Source organism: Erpetoichthys calabaricus, chromosome 15, assembly GCF_900747795.2.
Source record: "Erpetoichthys calabaricus chromosome 15, fErpCal1.3, whole genome shotgun sequence".
NCBI lineage: Eukaryota > Metazoa > Chordata > Cladistia > Polypteriformes > Polypteridae > Erpetoichthys > Erpetoichthys calabaricus.
The window spans coordinates 87,238,485-87,259,607 of NC_041408.2; positions in this window are offsets into that span (position 1 = coordinate 87,238,485).

Genomic DNA, 21,123 nt, shown 5'->3' on the forward strand with positions numbered 1-21,123 from the left:
ACCAACAGAATCCCAGCACTGAAACAACATTTTATTATCGAGGCAATTTGAAGATGATCAGTGGCCGCTTCAGGAGACTTCTGCCCGACCCTCGCTTGGATGAGCTCCGTCAGGATGTTGACAACAATTGGATCACAAATTTCGGAGGTCCGAGGGGAATGACACAGATGATAAATTAACTTCCGATCATCACAGTCCATCGACAAGCTCTTTACTTTATGGAGCTGCCATAAGAATAAAATGGTCTGAATTAGCATAAGCCAGCCTGCATTCCATCCATCCATCCATTATCCAACCCACTAAATCCTAACTACAAGGTCACGGGGGTCTGCTGGAGCCAATCCCAGCCAACACAGGGCGCAAGGCAGGAAACAAACCCCGGGCAGGGTGCCAGCCCACCACAGGGCACAGACACACACCAAGCACAATTTAGGATCGCCAATGTACCTAACCTGCATGTGTTTGGACTGTGGGAGGAAACCCACGCAGACACGGGGAGAACATGCAAACTCCACGCAGGGAGGACCCGGGAAGCGAACCCAGTTCCCCAGGTCTCCCTACTGCGAGGCAACAGTGCTACCCACTGCGCCACCCTGCATGCCCTGCCCAATTCTATCCCGTGTGTTCCGCCCCATCCCATCCCATGCATGCCCCGCCCTATTTCATCCCTGCATGCCCTATCACATTCTATCCCACGTGCTCCACCCAACCCCATCCATGCATGCCCCGCCCCATCCTATACCACGGACCTCAGTGTAGCTGCCTTGCCTGTACTGCCTACTGTTACACCACCGTAGTTAACCCCAAATGGCACTGTAGGAGCCGAAGCCCGTCTTTGTAGTACCATAAAGTGGAATTGTAGCTGTACATTTTTATTAATTTATTTATTTTGTGAACATCCTAATTCCAATAGAAGGTCCAGGTGGCACATCCCATCTCTTCATTTAAGGCATTACTTGCATCTGTGTCTCTGTTCCTGCTGTTATTTTAGTACAAGTAACCCCGCGATTCACCAGCGAATCGGAAATCCTAGAATGGCAATCAGTTTCTGTTCCGTCCAATATGTGGATGGATGACATATCATGGAGGGCGGGTGCGTCTGGGGAAATGTCATTTAATCCAACAAGCGGTTTTGTTTTGTGGAGACGTGAGTCTGTTGCCTTCGCTGACACCGACTGCTTGAACAAATTGTGTTGTTTGGGGGCCACCTACTGACTCTGGGAAGCCGCTGCGTCTGACTGTGGGGCGAGCGCCACAGCGCAATATGCGCATCGGTGGGAAGCCGCTGCGTGAAGACATATCATGGAGGGTATATGCGGTGGTGTGGGCGGTCGCGTCCGGGCGGCTGTACAACCTGGCGTGCACGCTTTACCTCAGGTGTAGTTCACAGGTCGTAGTCTCGTTTCTGTTTTTTCTTTGGTTTGAGCCGTGACTCCTTTCGCAAGCGTGTTGTAGGCATGCGCGTTGTCACAGTTGGTTTGAGCCGTGACTCCTTCCGCAAGCGCGTTGTAACAGCATGGACCTGTGGGGATTCCGTACATCCGGTGAGCCCTGCGCCCTGCGCCCATCCGGTTTACAACCCCGTGATTCCTTTCGCAAGCGCATTGTCACAGTTGGTTTGAGCCGTGACTCCTTTCACAAGCGTGTTGTAGGCGCGCGCGTTGTCACAGCATGTACCCTTGGGGATTCCGTACATCCGGTGAGCCCTGCGCCCATCCGGTTTACAACCTTCGGTTAGTAATATGGATATCTTACTGGCGGTTTTACCTGCCTAAGATGCGTTGAAATCTCATTATGTAACACACACTGCATTAGTGTTTGCAGTGCACCATCTAGTAGAATGTATTTTGTAATGCATGTAATAATAAAATGCATTGCAGGTTTCATTCCAACAGATGGCGCATCACAAACATAAGCACTGCTTTTTTAAATCCCATAGCAAAGGGCATATACTGTAATAGAGACATAGTAACCAGATGGGCACACAGATAAACAGACACACACACACACACTTGTTTTTTAATTAAGGTGTGGATAAGCCAATTTCTGTTTGTCTAGCAGTTCATCTCTGCTGGACATTTTTATTGTTAATATTTGCAGTGAGAGACATTGCAACTGGATAGACACACAGATACAGTTAATTAGATGGATAAGCTGACTTCTGTGTGTTTGGCCGTTACTCCCTGTTGGAGGTTTTCAGTGTTAATGTTTGCAGTGCACCATCTATTGGAATATATTTTGCAATGCATGTTGTAATAAAATGCATTACATTTTGCATTCCAACCGATGGCGCATGACATAGCAAACAGATGGACACACAAATACTTGTATGCACATTGGGCAAGGAATGCGTGCCATTGAATTCAATCTGACATCTTCTGAGTCTTCCGATTTGATACGAACAGATTGAGGTCTCCTTGGAGCGCTGCACACCATGTCTTTGTTGGTCTGCTTGCTTTCCATCTATTCATTGTGTGGTGTCCACTCACTCCCTCCCTCCCTCATTCACTCACTTACTCACTCATTCATAAACTGAAATCAGACATATCACCAAGACCAGATAATATTTACCCTTGAGTTCTTAAGGAGGCTAGTGAGTACAGATATAAACCCTTGACACATATTTTTAGGAAGTCACTGCGCACTCGAGAGATTCCGAAGGACTGGAAAATGGCAAATATCATCCCATTATATAAAAAGGGTGACAGGGCAGATCCAAGCAACTATAGGCCAGTAAGCTTAACATGCATCACAGGAAAATTAATGGAAGGAATTATTAAGAATAAGATTGTGCAACACCTGGCAAGGATAGGAGTTATTAGGAACAGTCAGCATGGGTTCAGAAGGTGGAGGTCGTGTTTTACTAACATGCTGGAATTCTATGAGGAGGCAACATAAAGATATGATAAGAGTGGAGCAGATGATATTATTTATCTGGACTTTAAGAAAGCATTTGATAAGGTGCCACATGAGAGGTTGGGCATCAAATTAGAAGAAGTGGGTGTTCAGGGTGATGTTTTTAGATGGGTGCAGAATTGGCTCAGACACAGGAAGCAGAGGGTGATGGTGCGAGGAACCTCATCAGAACTGGCCAGCGTTAAGAGTGGTAACCAGCAGGGGGCAGTGCTGGGGCCGCTGCTGTTTTTAATAAATATAAATTATTTAGATTCAATATAAGTAACAAGCTGGTTAAGTCTGCAGATGATACCAAGACAGGTGGATTAGCAGATAATTTGGAATCCGTTTTATCATTACAGAAGGACTTGGATAGCATACAGACTTGGGCAGATTTCTGGACGATGATATTTAATGTCAGTAAATGTAAAGAATTACACATAGGAAGTAAAAATGTTAGGTTTGAATACACAATGGGTGGTCGGAAAATCGAGAGTCCACCTTATGAGAAGGATTTAGGAGTCATAATGGACTCTAAGCTCTCGACTTCCAGACAGTGTTCAGAAGCCATTAAGAAGGCTAACAGAATGTCAGGTTATATAGCGCCTTGATGTGTGGAGTACAAGTCACAGGAGGTTTATATCACACTGGTGAGGCCTCATCTGGAGTCCTGTGTGCAGTTTGGGTCTCCAGGCTACAAAAAGGACATAGCAGCACTAGAGAAGGTCCAGAGAAGAGCGACTAGGCTGATTCAGGGCTACAGGGGATGAGTTATGAGGAAAGATTAAAAGAGCTGAGCCTTTACAGTTTAAGCAAAAGAAGATTAAGAGGTGACAGGATTGATGTGTTTAAAATTATGAAGGGAATCAGTACAGTGGATCGAGACTGTAATTTTAAAATGAGTTCATCAAGAACATGGGGACACAGTTGGAAACTTTTAAATTTCGCACAAACATTAGGAAGATTTTCTTTACACAAAGAACGATAGACACTTGGAATAAGCGACCAAGTAGTGTGGCAGACAGTAAGACTTTAGAGACTTTCAAAACTCGACTTGATGTTTTATTGGAAGAAATAAGTGGATAGGACCGGCGAGCTTTGTTGGGCTGAATGGCCTGTTCTCGTCTAGAGCGTTCTAATGTTCTGTTTTGCTCGCTTGCTCGCTCATGTTGTGTCACTTTAAAATAGCCAGTTACTTTAACATGTACATCTTTGGGATGTTAGGTGGATACCTGGACACCGGTGGAATATGCCCACTCCAAGTGCTCTGGAGCAAAGGGGCAGAAGTCGGTGTGAATTTCATTTAGCCGCCAAACAAAAAAAAAAAAGATAACTTTCCATCAAACAGAAACCATTTTGCACTAAATATAGTCCATTTTTTGCTCATTTTCATTGATTATTCCCCTTCACCATACAAAGCTTAACAGATGGCAGCATGCACAGGATGTATAGACTGGCATTCCTTGCATAGTCATTGTGCTTTTTCAGCATGAAATAAAGTCTTTGTTTTCAAAACAACATAAAAGAATTTATTTCTATGTTCAGAATTATCAGATGGGCTCTGTCGTACACACACAGCACAATCAGTTTCTGATGCTCACCTCTTTACCTGATGCTAATTCATCTTTGCTGCATATTAGTGTTGTGACAGGCATTTTTAATGTGTTTTCTGTCCCTTTCCTAAGGACCTTTGGGGACTTTGTGTTTTGTTGACCCAATGAATCCTGGATCTTAAGGAAGTTGAAAATGTGTATAGTTTATCCTGCCATTTATCACCATTTTGTTTAGGTTATGGGTGTCATCATGATGCTGCATATTAGTATTGTGATTGGTGTTTTTAATTCATTTTCTTTGCCTGTCATCTGGACTTTTTTGTTTTTGTTGTCTTGCGGGGCTTGAAAAAATATTCCAAAAAAGTCTTGTCTCGTCACAGGATTTTTTAATATAAAATTCTGAGGATCTCCCACAGTTCCTGGTGGTTCATTTCAAACGCATTAAGGAGCTGGTGAGTTATTTTGTTTATTTTGTTGTGTTTAATGGATTTTTGAACCCTGTACTCTGTTTTGGATAAATGCATTGGCACTTTGTTTGCCTTGCTTGGATCTCTGTTACGTCTTTGGTGCTCTCTGGAGCTTCATAGTGAGACACAACACTTTTTGTGAAAATCCATCCATTATCCAACCCACTATATCCTAACTACAGGGTCACGGGGGTCTGCTGGAGCCAATCCCAGCCAACACAGGGCGCAAAGCAGGAAACAAACCCCGAGCCGGGCACCGGCCCACCGCAGGGCACACACACACACACCAAGCACACACTAGGGACAATTTAGAATCGCCAATGCACCTAACCTGCATGTCTTTGGACTGTGGGAGGAAACCGGAGTACCTGGAGGAAACCCAAGCAGATACGGGGAGAACATGCAAACTCCATGCAGGGAGGACCCGGGAAGCGAACCCGGGTCTCCAAACTGCAAGGCAGCAGCGCTACCCACTGCACCACCGTTTGTGAAAATCAGCTTTTGATTTTATAAAGATGCAGTGCTTGCCCTTCTAACTAGCCAGGGTTTGAAGGTGATATTCCCCTCTAATGGTCAGTTTTGGAAGTGCTTTTGGAACTTATTGGGATTTAAGTGATTTGGGACTCTTAGTCCATGATAATAACAGTGTTGGCTTGTGATTTAAAATCGTCTCTTGATGAAGAAACTTGTTTTTTGGTGTAAAGGTCTTCGGCTTGAATTTATGGCTATGTTTCATCTCCTGATTCTTTTCGATTAATTTCTCACGGTCTCATTCTGAGTCAGTACAATTAGGAGGAACTTTAACATTGGTATGAAGGAGTGTTTCTTGACACACGTCTGCTGAATAATTCATTAATTAAAAGCCCTCAGTGCGTCTGTGTAACAGAGAAGATGTGCAGCATCGTTCATAATGGCAGTCAGCTTTTTCTTCATTCTCTGCTCCACTACTACCTCCAGCAGGTCCAGAAGGCATCCCTTAATTGAGTATGCCTTCGTTAATCAGGTTTTTGATTCGGTGGGCCTCTCTTGAAGTGATGTTACTGGCCCACCACTGACCACTACTGACAGTCACAAACTTGTAGAAGATGTGAAGGATGTCACTACTCTAATAAGAAAGAGTCTGCTCTGCCCTTTCTTCTTTAAAGAGTAATTATGATTATTTTTATAGCTATTATGTTTTATGTCTGTTTTGTTCATTTTTTAATTCTTTCATTTTTGGTTATTTACGTGCATCATTTTTTTATTTTGATCGTGTTGATGAATGTATGCTTCCTTTGTCATGTTCCATGTATTTTATGGGTGGTTCCCCCCAAGTGGATGGGCCACCTGCCAATCACCAGTAAGAAATGCCCCCCTGCCTTTGAAATTTGGAGGATCTTCCACAGCTCCTGGTGGTTCATTTCGAATGTGTTAAGGAACTGGTGAGTTATTGTGTGTTTGTTGTGTTTAATGGATTTTTGAACCCTGTGCTGTTTTGGATAATTGCATTGGGACTTTGTTTGCCTTGGATTGCCTTGCTTGGCGCTCTGTTACGTCTTTGGTGCTCTTTGGGGCTTCATAGGAGACACAATACTTTTTGTGAAAATCAACTTTTGATTTTATAAAGATGCAGTGCTTTTTGACTGTGTTTCATCTCCTGATCCATTTTCGGTTAAATTCTCACGGTCACATTCTGAGTCAGTACAATTAGGAAGAACTTTAACATTGGTATGAAGGAGCCTTTCTTGACAATTGTCTGCTGAATAATTAATTAGTTAAAAGCCCTCAGTGCTTCTGTGTAACAGAGAGGATGTGCAGCATCGTTCATAATGGCTGTAAGCTTTGTCTTCATTCACTGCTCCACTACTACCTCCAGCAGGTCCAGAAGGCATCCCTTAATTGAATATGCCTTCGTTAATCAGCTTTTTGATTCGGTGGGCCTCTCTTGAAGTGATGTTACCAGCCCAGCATATCACACTGACCATCACAAACTTGTAGAAGATGTGAACGATGTCACTACTCACATTGAAGGAGCGCTGTCCTCCTAAGAAGAAAGGGTCTGCTCATCCCTTTCTTTTACAGGCCCTCTGTGTTCAAGGCCAGTCCAACCCGTCATTAATGTGGACCCTCCCCCCCAATGATAAATGAAAGGCGCTATATAATAAATTCCCTTTGAGCGGCAATGTAACTATCAAGTGAACAAAGTATCACTCTGGAGATGAACTACAACAAGGCCACCATTGAAAGAGAGCAACGCCTGAGCCCACCAGCTGCTCCGTGATAAGACGGCTTTCAAGCCCACCGAAAACACAAGAAATAAACTGCGATGAAGAGAGTATATGGCTTCATTAAGTATTACTGAATTTAATTTATTTTTCAGTCGGTGGTCTGCCTCTCAAATTATTCTCCGTGACCTTTCCTTTTTTTTCTGTAACTAAAAAGGTTCTCTGCCCGCTTAATGAAATTTGAAGAAGTCAAAGTACCTGAGCGTGATAAATTAAAGTAAATTAACGGTTTAACATTAACCATAAATATGCAGCGAGTGCCGGTTTGCTTTCTGCTTTTTATTTATTATTTTTTTTAACCTCCCCCATGAATCATAACCTTAGCTACAGGCAATTATAGCTGAATTAGTTTTTGCTTATCGCTGCTGAGTGTTCTTAAACTGGCTAGATTCTCTCTATTGAACTGTAGCAGATGAAGCAATTTCGACAAATGAACGAAATACGCAAGCTTAAAGTGAACTTTGGTTTTACTAAAATTGTACAATAAGATCATCTGCCCGAATGCCAGTGTGTTCTTAAATGTGTTCTTAAATGAAACTGTTGCTATCTGCAGAGCACTTAATGCCATCCATCCATCCATTTTCCAACCCGCTGAATCCGAACACAGGGTCACGGGGGTCTGCTGGAGCCAATCCCAGCCAACACAGGGCACAAGGCAGGAACCAATCCTGGGCAGGGTGCCAACCCACCGCAGGACACACACAAACACACCCACACACCAAGCACACACTAGGGCCAATTTAGAGTCGCCAATCCACCTAACCTGCATGTCTTTGGACTGTGGGAGGAAACCGGAGCGCCCGGAGGAAACCCACGCAGACACGGGGAGAACATGCAAACTCCACGTAGGGAGGACCTGGGAAGCAAACCCAGGTCCCCAGGTCTCCCAACTGCATGGCAGCAGCGCTACCCACTGCGCCACCGTGCCACCCCAGCACTTAATGCATTTATTTCATTTCAATCATAACGTGCAGCTTGTCTGCCGTGTCCTCGGTAAATTTCTTGCTTTCTGTCTTTCTTTATTTTCGTTGGGCTCCTTGCATTTATAAAAGAAGAAGAAGACGCAGGATTTGAAGCAAACTTTTCCGCACAATAACATTCACAGGCAGAAGAATAAAAGACAAATGTAAGCAATATCTGCTTTTATTGCAAGCACAAGATTCTCGGACTTTAAAAGTCCGGTTAGAGTCAAGGAAATCCACGGGATTTAACAATGAAAAATGTCAGGGGATGTAATTGCTGATATGAGGGCTTTTCAAGTCATATTGTTTTTTGTTAATATAAGACTGTGGCTACAACTCTAATGTTGCTTCTGGGGTCCGACAGCAGTAATTGTGTTGACGAGGTCAGCCACTGAAGTCCTAATGAAACAATGGAATGATTTGTGTATGACTGCGGATGGAAAATGGAAGTGTTTGAATTCTTAACGCGTTTTTTGATATGGAGATGGACTGTGGTGACGGGCGGCACGGTGGCGCAGTGGGTAGCGCTGCCGCCTCGCAGTTAGGAGACCCGGGTTTGCTTCCTGGGTCGTCCCTGCGTGGAGTTTGCATGTTCTCCCCGTGTCTGTGCGGCTTTCCTCCCACAGTCCAAAGACATGCAGGTTAGGCGTATTGGCGGTCCTAAATTGTCCCTAGTGTGTGCTTGGTGTGTGTGTGTGTCCTGCAGTGGGCTGGCACCCTGCCTTGTGCTTTGTGTTGGCTGGGATTTGCTCCAGCAGACCCCCGTGACCCTGTGTTAGGATACAGCGGGGCTGGACAATGACTGACTGACTGACTGTGGTGGACTACGAATAATTATGGCTACTAGACACATCATGCAACAGTGATAAAAAATGTAGGAAAGTTTAAAGCTAATTGTACTTTGTCGAGCAGTTACTCCATCCTAAGACGTGCTGAGCTGCTTGACTTGCTGCATGACCAGCTCAAACCGGTAAAGAGGGGGGGGCTCTGATGTCAGCGTGGGCCGATCCAGCGAGAGTGTTGTCATGGGTAAAATACGAAAGAATTGAGAAGAAGGGGGGCTGAGCAGGACTGGCTGTTTAGCTTTTCACATGAGATGTGCTGCAGGTTGTATTTGGGGTACGTGCCATACATACCTTTATGTCATCGGTTTGCTTCAGCTTTAGACGTATAGTGAGGGAAAAAAGAGCCGTACTCTCTCCACTGTGTTGAGCTCGCCAGTCCTAATTCTCCTCCTAATTCTTCCAAAATAACATCAAGTTGAGTTTTGAAAGTCCCTAACGTCTTACTGTCTGCCACACTACTTGGTCACTTATTCCAAATGTCTATCGTTCTTTGTGTAAAGAAAAAACTTCCTAATGTTTGTGTGAAATTTCCCCTTCACAAATTTCCAACTGTGTCCCTGTGTTCTTGATTTTAAAGTCACCGTCTCGACCCACTGCACTAATTCCCTTCATCATTTTGCACACTTCAGTCAGGTCTCCTCTTCATCTCCTTATGGCTCAACTTTTTTAATCTTTCCTCATAACTCATCCCCTGTAGCCCTTTAATCAGCCTAGTCGCTCTTCTCTGGACTTTCTCTTGTGCTGCTATGTCCTTTTTGTAGCCTGGAGACCAAAACTGCACACAGGACTCCAGATGAGGCCTCACCAGTGTGTTATAAAGCTTGAGCAGAACCTTCTGTGACTTGTACTCCACACATCAAGGCGCTATATAACCTGACATTCTGTTAGCCTTCTTAATGGCTTCTGAACACTGTCGGGAAGTCAATAGCTTAGAGTCCACTACGACTCCTAAATCCTTCTCATAAGGTGGACTGTCAACATTCAGACCTCCCATTGTGTATTCTAACCTCACATTTTTACTTACTAAATTTAATACTTTACATTCACTGACATGAAGGTGCTATATAGCTTGACAATCTGTTAACCTTCTTAATTGCTTCTGAACACTGTCTGGCAGTTGATAGCCCTGGAATCAGCCTAGTCGCTCTTCTCTGGACCTTCTCTAGTGCTATTATGTCCTTTTTGTAGCCTGGAGACCCAAACTGCACACAGGACTCCAGATGAGACCTCACCAGTGTGTTATAAAGACTTGAGCAGAACCTCCTGTGACTTGTACTCCACACATCAAGGCGCTATATAACCTGACATTCTGTTAGAAATATTTTAAAGCTTGATATATTTTTAAGCTTTATAAAAATTAAGTTTCTTAAATATAGAATATAATTTTTAATAAATTACATAATTCATATAATTTATATAAGTCATATCATTTTTAAGTTTGAATATTATAAAGCTTGAACAGAACCTCCTGTGACTTGTACTCCACACATCAAGGCGCTATATAACCTGACATTCTGTTAGCCTTCTTAATGGCTTCTGAACACTGTCTTGCAGTTGATAGTAACGAGTCCACTATGACTACCAAATCCTTTATATATGGTGACTTTTACGTGTCCCTGTGTTCTTGATGAACTCATTTTACAGTCACCATCTCAATCCACTGGACTAATTCCCTTCATCATTTTGCACACTTCACTCCTCTTTATCTCCATAAGGCTCAGCTCTTTTAATCTTTCCTCATAACTCATCCCCTTTAGCCCTGAATCAGCCTAGTTGCTCTTCTCTGGACCTTTTCTTGTGCTGCTATGTCCTTTTTGTAGCCTGGAGATCCAAACTGCACACAAGACTCCAGATGAGGCCTCACCAGTGTGTTATAAAGCTTGAGCAGAACCTCCTGTGACTTGAACTGCACACATCAAGGCGCTATATGACCTGACATTCTGTGAGCCTTCTTACTGGCTTCTGAACACTGACTGGAAGTCGATAGCTTAGAGTCCGTTATGACTCCTAAATCCTTCTCATAAGGTGGACTCTCGATTTTCCGACCACCCGTTGTGTATTCAAACCTAACATTTTTACTAGCTGTGTGTAAGACTTTACATTTACTTACATTACATGGATAAAGGTCTCAAGTCCTTGAATCTTTCCTCATCACTCATCCCCTGTAGCCCTGAATCAGCCTAGTCACTCTTCTCTGGACCATTTCTAATGCTGTTATGTCCTTTTTGTAGCCTGGAGACCAAAACTACACACAGGACTCCAGATGAGGCCTCACCAGTGTGTTATAAAGCTTGAGCAGAACCTCCTGTGACTTGTACTGCACACATCAAGGTGCTATATAACCTGACATTCTGTTAGCCTTCTTAATGGCTTCTGAACACATTGTCTGGCAGTTGATAGTGTCGAGTCCACTAAGACTCCCTAATCCTTCTTAGAAGGTGTATTGTCGATTTTCAGATCCCCCCGCCATTGTGTATTCAAACCTCACATTTTGACTTCCTACGTGTAACACTTTACATTTACTGACAGTAAATTTCATCTGCCACAAATCTGCCCAAACCTGCCTGCTGTCCACGATGTCCCCCTGTGATGGTTCAACAGATACTTCAACAGTCTTCAAACAGGTTCTCCGGAGCTTAGCCAGTGGGACCATTGGTTACTTGGTCACCACTCTTTCCAGTGCCCTTCTACCACGATTGCTCAGTTTGACTGGGTGACCGGCTCTAAGACGTGCTGTGACTGTTCCACACTTCTTTAATGTAAAAATCATGGAGACCACTGTGCTTTTGGGAACCTTTCAGTTTTGCAGAAATTCGTTTGTAGCCCTCCCCAGATTGTTGCCTCGACACAGCCAATTCCTTTGACCTCCTGGCTTAGTTTCCAATGCATTGTGGGACCTTCCATTGAAAGGTGTGTTCCTTTCCTAATCAGTCTAATCAGTTGAATTGCCCACAGGTGGACTCAAACAAGGTGTAGACTGATGATCAAGAAAATGGCAGCCAAATTTCCAGTACCATATGAGATCTAGAAGGGCAGGTGCTGTGAATTCTCTATGTAATAAAGTTCATAAGTTATAGTGTAATGAAAATTGCATAATTAGATCTGGACCACCTTATACTTGTGTCAATGTTATATTTCAGTTTTTTAATTTTATTTTAATATATTTGGAGGCATTTCTGATATCCTATTTCTACTTTGCTAATCTGGACTGTTGCATGTTGCATGATGTGAAGAACTGAATAATTTAAATGATCCGCCCTAATTAAAGGACAAGTTTGTGTGTGTCTTTCAGATTACTATGTCTCTGTCATTCCAGCAGATGGCGCATCAAAAACCTTAAAACTTCTTTTACAGCTGTCATGCCACCACAAACATTAATGATGCTTTTACAAATCCCATACCAAATGGCATATGATAGACATGAATCCCATATCAAATAGTGCATAACACAGACAAACACATTGCATTTTCTTTTCCAACAGATGGCACACCACAAACATTAATGATGCTTTTACAAATCTCATACCACATGGCACATAACAGAAACATAGACATTGTATTTGTCATGCCAACAGATGGTGCGTCACAAACATTTGTAGTAATAAAAGGCATCACATTTCTCATTCCAATAGATGGCACATCACAAACATTAATGCTGCTTTTACGAATCTCATACCAAATAGCACATAACAGAGACCTATACATTGCATTTGTCATTCCAACAGAAGGCACATCACAAACATTAACGCTGCTTTTACGAATCTCATACCAAATGGCACATAATAGAGACCTATACGTTGCATTTGTCATTCCAACAGAAGGCACATCACACACATTTGTATTAATAAAATGTACTGCATTTGTCATTCCAACAGATAGTGCATCACAAACATTAGCACTGCTCTTACAAATCCCATAAACAAATGGCATATTACATGAACTATGCATTGCATTTGTCATTTAAACAGGTGACGCATCACAAACATTAACACTGCTTTTACAAATCCCGTACCAAATGGGATATAACAGAGACATATGCATTGCATTTTTCATTCCAACAAATGGCAAATTACAAATATTTCTAGTAATGCACTTTATTACTACTAATGTTTATTATGTACAATCTGTTGGAATGACAGATATGCATGCATTTTATTACTACATGCATTACAAAATTCATTCCAATAGACAGCATATTTGAAATGTTATCACCAACATCTACATTGATTACTTAGATTTCAGCCTGTCTTAGACGGGTCACACAGCTAGTTCTAGCATAAGGCTGCAACATAACAGAACGTGAGACAAGTGAAGGGTCTGAATACTTTCCGAATCCACTGTAAATAATCATTCATTTATCAAAACCAATTAATCCAGTGTGACCAGAAGAGAGTGTCACTGAGCCCCCAAACCTCAAAATAAACAATTGCACCACAAAGACAGTCCCGGGTTGAAAATAAATATGATTATTCACAGAATGTACCTGTCCAGGTTTTCCTTCATCACTGCACAATAACAGCAATCCCGTGGTCTCTCCTTCTGACCTTTCTCTAGTGAGTTGAGTTGCCTCCTTTTATCTTAGACCCGAGAGCACTTCCAGTGCCACATGCATTACCATGTGTAAACAAAAAGTCTGACAAAATACTGAAGTCCATCCCTGGCAGCACCCTCTGGCGACATCCAAGCACCCCAGCAGGGTCAGCTTTCTGAACGACAAATCCCAGGCAACCCTGCAGGTGTGCAGAGAGGAACACTGCCACCTTTCAGGTTGGAGGACTGAGTTGTCCCCCCAGTATTCAGACTCATCCAGACTTCCCTCACCTTGACTGGGATTAGAACTGGGAACCGTCCTGGCCAGTCTGCCCCCCCATTTCCACATGATTTTCCTGTTACGGCCTCCTGTTTAAGCAAGACCCTGCATTGTGTCCATCTGTCGGAGCATGTACAACAGTTTTATGGAGTCCATCCTGGCAACACCTGGCACATGCCAGGTCATTGTAATATTAGAAATATGCAAAAAAATTAAAAAGGGACATATAAGTTGAATACTGCATTAATGCTGTGAGTACAGGCGAACATTTTGGAGTGTAATATTAAATAATACTTTTCTTGTAGTCCTCTGTGTTTATATGCAGTTAAACAGGACCACCTTGTAGAGCTTGGGAGGACTGGGCCGCCCAAACCAAAATGTTGCTCGTTATTATGCGGCCATTTCTCGCCTTTTCTATATTTGTCACATTTTTTATCACTTTTCTCTGTTTTTAAATCGATTGGATTGGGGGGCGGGGGGGGGGGGGGCCAATTTAATCTTCTAGTTGCAGATGGCCTTAGCACATAATCTTTTACTTTCTAACCACCGAAATCCCTTTTAAATTTCTCTCCAGGTATCCGCTGTGAGAGAGCCGTAAATGAATGCACATCTGCACCGTGTCTTAATCATGGAAGATGCATTGATGGTGTCAATCATTATCAGTGTTTATGTATCCAAGGCTTTACAGGATCAAATTGTGAGGAGAACATTGACGAATGTTCATCAAGTCCTTGTCTTCACGGGAGGTAAGGGAATTTTTGTACTCCATAATGTATGAAGCGCTTAATATTTCAGGAGAATTTATAAAATCCTTTTAATTATTCCTCACAACAATGTCGTTATGGATGACAGATGTTGCACACTCCAACTAATGTAATCTCCTTCAATTTTGCTGCTTAACATAAGGTGGTTTTCAATAAAGGCGCGCTCATTAAAGCTCCATACAGCTGGATGGGGTCCTTTAGTTGTTAAATAACTCTGACACGGGAAGGAAGAGCTCGGGGTGGGACGTTTACTTCGCTTTCTGAATCGGCAAGCCTTACCTTTTAGATTAAATTTCAATGGAGATGTTGAATCTTGTTAACTCTTTTAGGGCTAATTTTTTTTTTGTTTTCTCCTAGGGCTGAATATTTTTCCAAAAACTAACTTTTTTTAAAAAAAGAACACAAAGCAATTGAAATCAACAAAAAATATTTACTTGTGACAAATGTTACTGTCTTACATGTTGTATGAGCCTGCATACTCTATGATGTCACATACATATCACATACATTTTACACAGCAAAGTCCTGCAAAGTCTGATCTCGCTCAAAGCAGCCAATTTCAGTCATCGCCACATTGCACTCCTTACAATGTGTGTTGCTTTGGTGCCTACTTTTCAATTGTCTGTTGCTGCACTTTCTCACATATATTGTTAGTGTGTACAGTAATCCCTCGCTATATCACGCTTCGACTTTCACGGCTTCACTCTATCGCGGATTTTATATGTAAGCATATCTAAATATATAACGTGGATTTTTCGCTGCTTCGCGGGTTTCTGCTAGTGATGGGTCGTTCTTGAACGATTTGTTCATTTTGAACGAATCTTTAATGTGACTCGGGAAGAACGAGTCGTCTCGTGGGAGTGATTCGTTCAGTCGCGCATGCTCATTTGCGCAACTTCATAAGCTTAACCAACTCAGTCTGAGCCGGAAAACAGAATTGATTAGTTCATCTCTCGAGTCTTCGGGTTTGAGTCGTTCGTTCATCACGTGACAGCCCCATAAGCTTGACCTATGCAGTCTGAGCCGGAAAGAGAATTGATTAGTTCATTCCTCGAGTCTTTCGAGTCGTTCGTTCTTTTGTCACGTGACCACTTACCGGCTCAGTACCTCAGTCAAATACTAACGTAAAATTCCATTTGTTGTATGTTGGATCATATTTAGAAATTATCATAAAATTATCAAAAATATCTAAAACGCATTTTCTTATAAATAAAAAAGGTCTGTCAATTTCTGTCACTATGATTTTGTTACTTTTTCTTGAGGATCTGTGGTGTGTTATTTTATAAATAAATAATCCTGTTACAAATAAATTATTGATTAATTTGTCCTTTGTTTACTTTACTGATAGACAAAGACAATAAAACACTAGGCTACATAATAAAATAATCCAAGCCTACAATTATAAAGTACTTATAGTTAATAATCGTACACTATTCTATAGCAGTGTTCATTTTTACTCCAATTTTGAGTTTCCTGGTATAATAATTGTTTTTCCTATGCAGACTTAACATATTGATCTAATATTTGTATAAAAAGATTGGTCAAAAAGGACATAATGGCAAAGTAAAAGCAAATAACATTTTAAATTTGAATGAATAAGGTTAGTTTAAAATATTAAGGTTATGATAAGTTAAACTTCAAGTTCTAACCCAAAATGAAATAAAAACTAGAGAGTTAAAGTCATTTACAATCCAACATACAACAAATGGAATTTTACGTTAGTATTTGACTGAGGTACTGAGCCGGTAAGTGGTCACGTGACAGAAGAACGAACGACTCGACAGACTCGAGGAATGAACTAATCAATTCTCTTTCCGGCTCAGACTGCCTTGGTTAGCTAATTGGGCTGTCACGTGATGAACGAACGACTCAAACCCGAAGACTCGAGAGATGAACTAATCAATTCTTTTTCCGGCTCAGACTGCATAGGTTAAGCTTATGGGGCTGTCATATGATGAACGAACAAGTCGAACCCGAAGACTCGAGAGATGAACTAATCAATTCTTTTTCCGGCTCAGACTGCCTTGGTTAGCTAATTGGGCTGTCACGTGATGAACGAACGACTCAAACCCGAAAACTTGTCAGATAAGAGGCGAGGTGAGCAAATCATAGACTAAAGACCCAGGTAAACAATGAATTAATATTTTCTGTTTCTTATAGCATTATAGTTTTGTCTTGTTTGTAGTGTGATCAACATTTGTGTAAGCAGTAGATGTGTTAGGGAGGTAACAGGTAACATTTTAATTATATTTTGCTAAAATGAACGAAATAACTCGAAAAAGGATTCGTTCATTTTGCTGAACGAGACTCAAAGGTCCGAGTCGGTAAAATGATCCGAACTTCCTATCACTAGTTTCTGCAGACAATGGGTCTTTTTACTTCTGGTACTTGCTTCCTCAGTTGGTTTGCCCAGTTGATTTCATACAAGAGATGCTATTGGCGGATGGCTGAGAAGCTACCCAATCAGAGCACGCAGTTAAGTTCCTGTGTGCTGCTGATTGGCTCAGCGACGGAGTGCTGCATTAACCAGGAAGTCTCATCTCACTCATTCAGCATTAACGTGCTACTGCTTCAGGGGCCGTGTCCAAGCGCCAACAGAAGATGCAAATGATTGCAGAAAAGGTAAAAGTTTTGGATATGTTGAAGGAAGGGAACAGCTACACCGCTGCAGGACACTATTACGGCATCAATGAGTCCACGATTCTTTTTATTTAAAAAGGAGGAAACGCATATAAGATCTACAGCCACAGTGTCTTTTAACCAGGGTGCAAAACGAGTTGTAAGTGGACGTGATAAGGCGGTAGTCTGGATGGAATCTGCTTTAGGGATTTGGATTGAAGAGTGATGGAAGAAGAACAACGGCGGTGCTAAACAGTCGCCTGAAGAGGCTCCTTTAGAAGAGCTGTAACGCTATCCTTTGTTGTGCAGTAAAATTAAACTCATCGTTATCGGACAAGTCGTCGTGTCATTGTTGGTGAGTAACCATAATTAATTATCTACGTACAGTACTTATTACATGTACATAGTTTAGTGTCACTGTACACACATTTTACTGTATACAATTTTTCTTGCATTGTACGTATTTATTGCTGGTGGCCTGTCTGTCGTAATGGCTGTAACATATGTGATATCGGAGACGCTTGATATCTTTAAAATAATATTTAGGTTTTACTGTATATAAACTGTGTTTACATACATAATTTCAACGAATCGTACCTAATATCTAAGAGAATACAAAGGGTTTATGCTGTATAATTGTGCGGGAAATGTTTATAATAGTGTGGGAGAGTTTATAAGGGCTTAAAATATATAAAAATAACCATATAAACATATGGTTTCTACTTCACGGATTTTCACCTTTCGAGGGGGGGTTCTGGAATGCAACCCCCACGATGGAGGAGGGATTACTGTACTGTAGAGAGACAAGTCACCCGTTTGCCATTGTGCCATGCCACTGCCACCAAGTTTTCTGAATAAAACTTTGCAGCATCACGTACCTATCATCACTCTGCATAACCTGTCCAAAGCCACCAGGGGACAAAGCACGTTTGGACCAATGCTCCCTGAAGTTATATCACCAGTTCTGTCCCATCTCTATTTGTAATGCCACAGCGCGCTTCATCTCGTCTTTTGTTGTGGGTTTCCACTTTGAAAAACGAGAATGCGATGCAAGCGCAGCCCGCGATTCAAAAAATTTCTCTGCCTACCTGTTTGTCTCGTCTGACAGTAGCTGAAAAGCAGCATCAGGAGAGAGCAGCCTGAAGTAGTCCAGCGGCTGGTGATCTGTCGTGTCCAACAGCAAGCCATGCCGTCTTGTGAAGTCCGGTAGCCAGTTCGGCTCCCACGGATCAATGTCTGTGTATTTATCCCATGCAAACCTTGCCATAGATGCATCGGTTGCGCGAATGCGCTCAGCTGGCAGCGGATCAGCTGGCGCGGCATCGGCTGGTGTCCGATCAGCTGATGCCGGCTTCTCACTCTCTTGTTCAATCTCCTGATCACTGTCAATAAAATCTGATTCTGAAAAATCAGAGTCCGACTCCGTGATAATGCGCAAAACATCATCTGCCGAGTGTTTTCTTTTCTGCACTCGCTTCGCTCCCTTGTGACATGTCGATGCCATCTTGCCATTGTTTACATTTCGCAACTCACGCACACGCAATGTTTAGTTGCCAAGTCAACGAGTCTAACATTCCTCCAAGCACAGAGGGAATGCCTGTGACGTGACAGTGAGTTTTGTCGCCATTAACAGCTGATTGTCGCCCTCTATCTCTGGATGTTGACTTTTGTCGACATTCGCCCTCAACCCCTCCTGTCGACAAAAAATTCGCCCTCAACCCCTCCTGTCGACAAAAGTCGTCATCCGCCCTAAAAGAGCTACAGTATAGCAATATATCGACGTAAATATCAACTTACTTGTATGAACTTGATGCACAATGATGGGCAGAAGGGCACTCTGTCGCTCCACGTTTTCCATGCGGTACACACAGGGGAATCAGAAAGTATTCAGATCCCCTTCACTGCTCCTGTTAGGGGTTGCCACGGCGGATCCTCTTCTTCCGTATCTTCCTGTCCTTGTCGTCTTGCTCTGTCACCCCCACCACCTGCGTGTCCTCTCTCATCACCGTACACTCCAATTCGTAACCTCAGATCTTCAAATGAGGGTCTGCTTTGAATTCCAAGAGCTAAACTTAAAAGAAGTGGTGAGGCGGGCGGGCGGCCTTCTGCTGTTAGGCACCTAAAATCTGAATAGCTGACCGATAGAAACTCGCCAGGCTGATACGGTGGAGCACTTTAATAAACTGCTAACAACTCATTCTGTTAATATGGCTTTCTCAGAGCTTCATTTCAGTGTAACACTAATATTCTGGATATGCATTGAAATATCATTTGTTATCATGGCTCCATCTGAGGCTCTATCTGAGGTATACGACAGAGTGAGATTACTGAAGGCTTTGTAAACCATTTGCAGTATTTTAAAGTCAATTCTAAATGGCACAGGTAACCAGTGCAGTGATCCTAAGACTGGGGTGATGTGCTCGGATTTTCTTTTCCTAGTTAAGATTCTAACAGCTCCATTCTGCACTCGTTGTGATCGATTTGATGTCTTTTTTTGGGTGGTCCTGAGAGGAGTGCGTTACAGTAACCTAGTCGACTGAAAACAAAAGTGTGAACTAAATTTACGGCATCTTACCAATCACTACTCCTCCTGCCTTCACCTTTTCCAACAAAAATATAAAAGTCCCAAAACTTTTTGAACATCCCTCGTACTTTTGTGGTAACAAAGTTAACGCATATCCGGTATTTTTAACTTCAGTAAAATAAGCTTTGTGTTAGATTACGCGGACTGTGTAACGCATATTAGTTTTAATGCATTGCCCCCAACAGTGCCCCTCACACACTCGCACTGTGCTTATCTCCATTGAATCTTTGGTAAGTCTTGATTAGAGCCGTTATTTTTGTTTTTGGCTAATCTCATTAATAATGTTTCCTTAATCCTTTGTTTTTCAGTTGTACTGATCTGATTAATGAATTTGTGTGCCAATGTGAGCTGGGCTGGAGTGGAGAAAGGTGTGCAACTGACATCGATGTAAGTATGTGTGGGGGTCCGGACAAAAGATTGGGAATTTCTAGGACATGTTTGCTTTATTTTGAGAACTATATTTATTATTGGGCTCTCCCTTAAAGATAGGGTGAGAAGCTCAGAGTAGAGCCGCTGCTCCTCCGCATCGAGAGGAGTCAGATGAGGTGGCTCGGGCATCTGATCAGGATGCCTCCTGGACGCCTCCCTGGTGAGGTGTTCCGGGCACGTCTAACCAGGAGGAGGCCCCGGGGAAGACCCAGGACATGCTGGAGGGACTATGTCTCCTGACTGACCTGGAAACGTCTCGGGATACTCCCAGAAGAGCTAGAAGAAGTGGCCGGGGAGAGGGAAGTCTGGGCATCTCTGCTCAAGCTGCTGCCCCTGTGACCCGACCTCGGATAAGTGGAAGACGATGGATGGATGGATATTTATTTATTATATATTTATTTTTGTCAGCATTAATGAAAGGTGTATGAACTAAAGTGTAAACTACTAAAGGTCACGCAGAATGAATATAAAAGCTTCCTTGCTCTTATGCCACACACACAGACACAGTTATATTGCAGCTTGGGTCACCGTGTGTGTATGTGTCAAATAAAATCCTTCCTTTGGACAGCTGATGATAACAGGGTCTGTGATTTATTCTTATTTAGGTGAGTTCTTGCTGTCATTCCAACATATGCTGCATCTCTAGCATTAACACTGTGTTTACAAATCCCATACTAAATGGCATATAACAGAAGCATGCATTGCACTTGTCATTCCAGCAGATGGTGCATCACAAACATTAGTCCTGCTTTTATGAATCCCATACTGAACAGCATATAGCAGCAGCAAATGCATTGCATTTTTCATTCTAACAGATGGCATTTGACATACATTAACAGTGCTTTAATGAATCCTATTCTAAATGGCATTTAACAGAAAGATGTGTCGCATTTGTTATTCCAACAGATGGTGTATCATAAACATTAGCAGT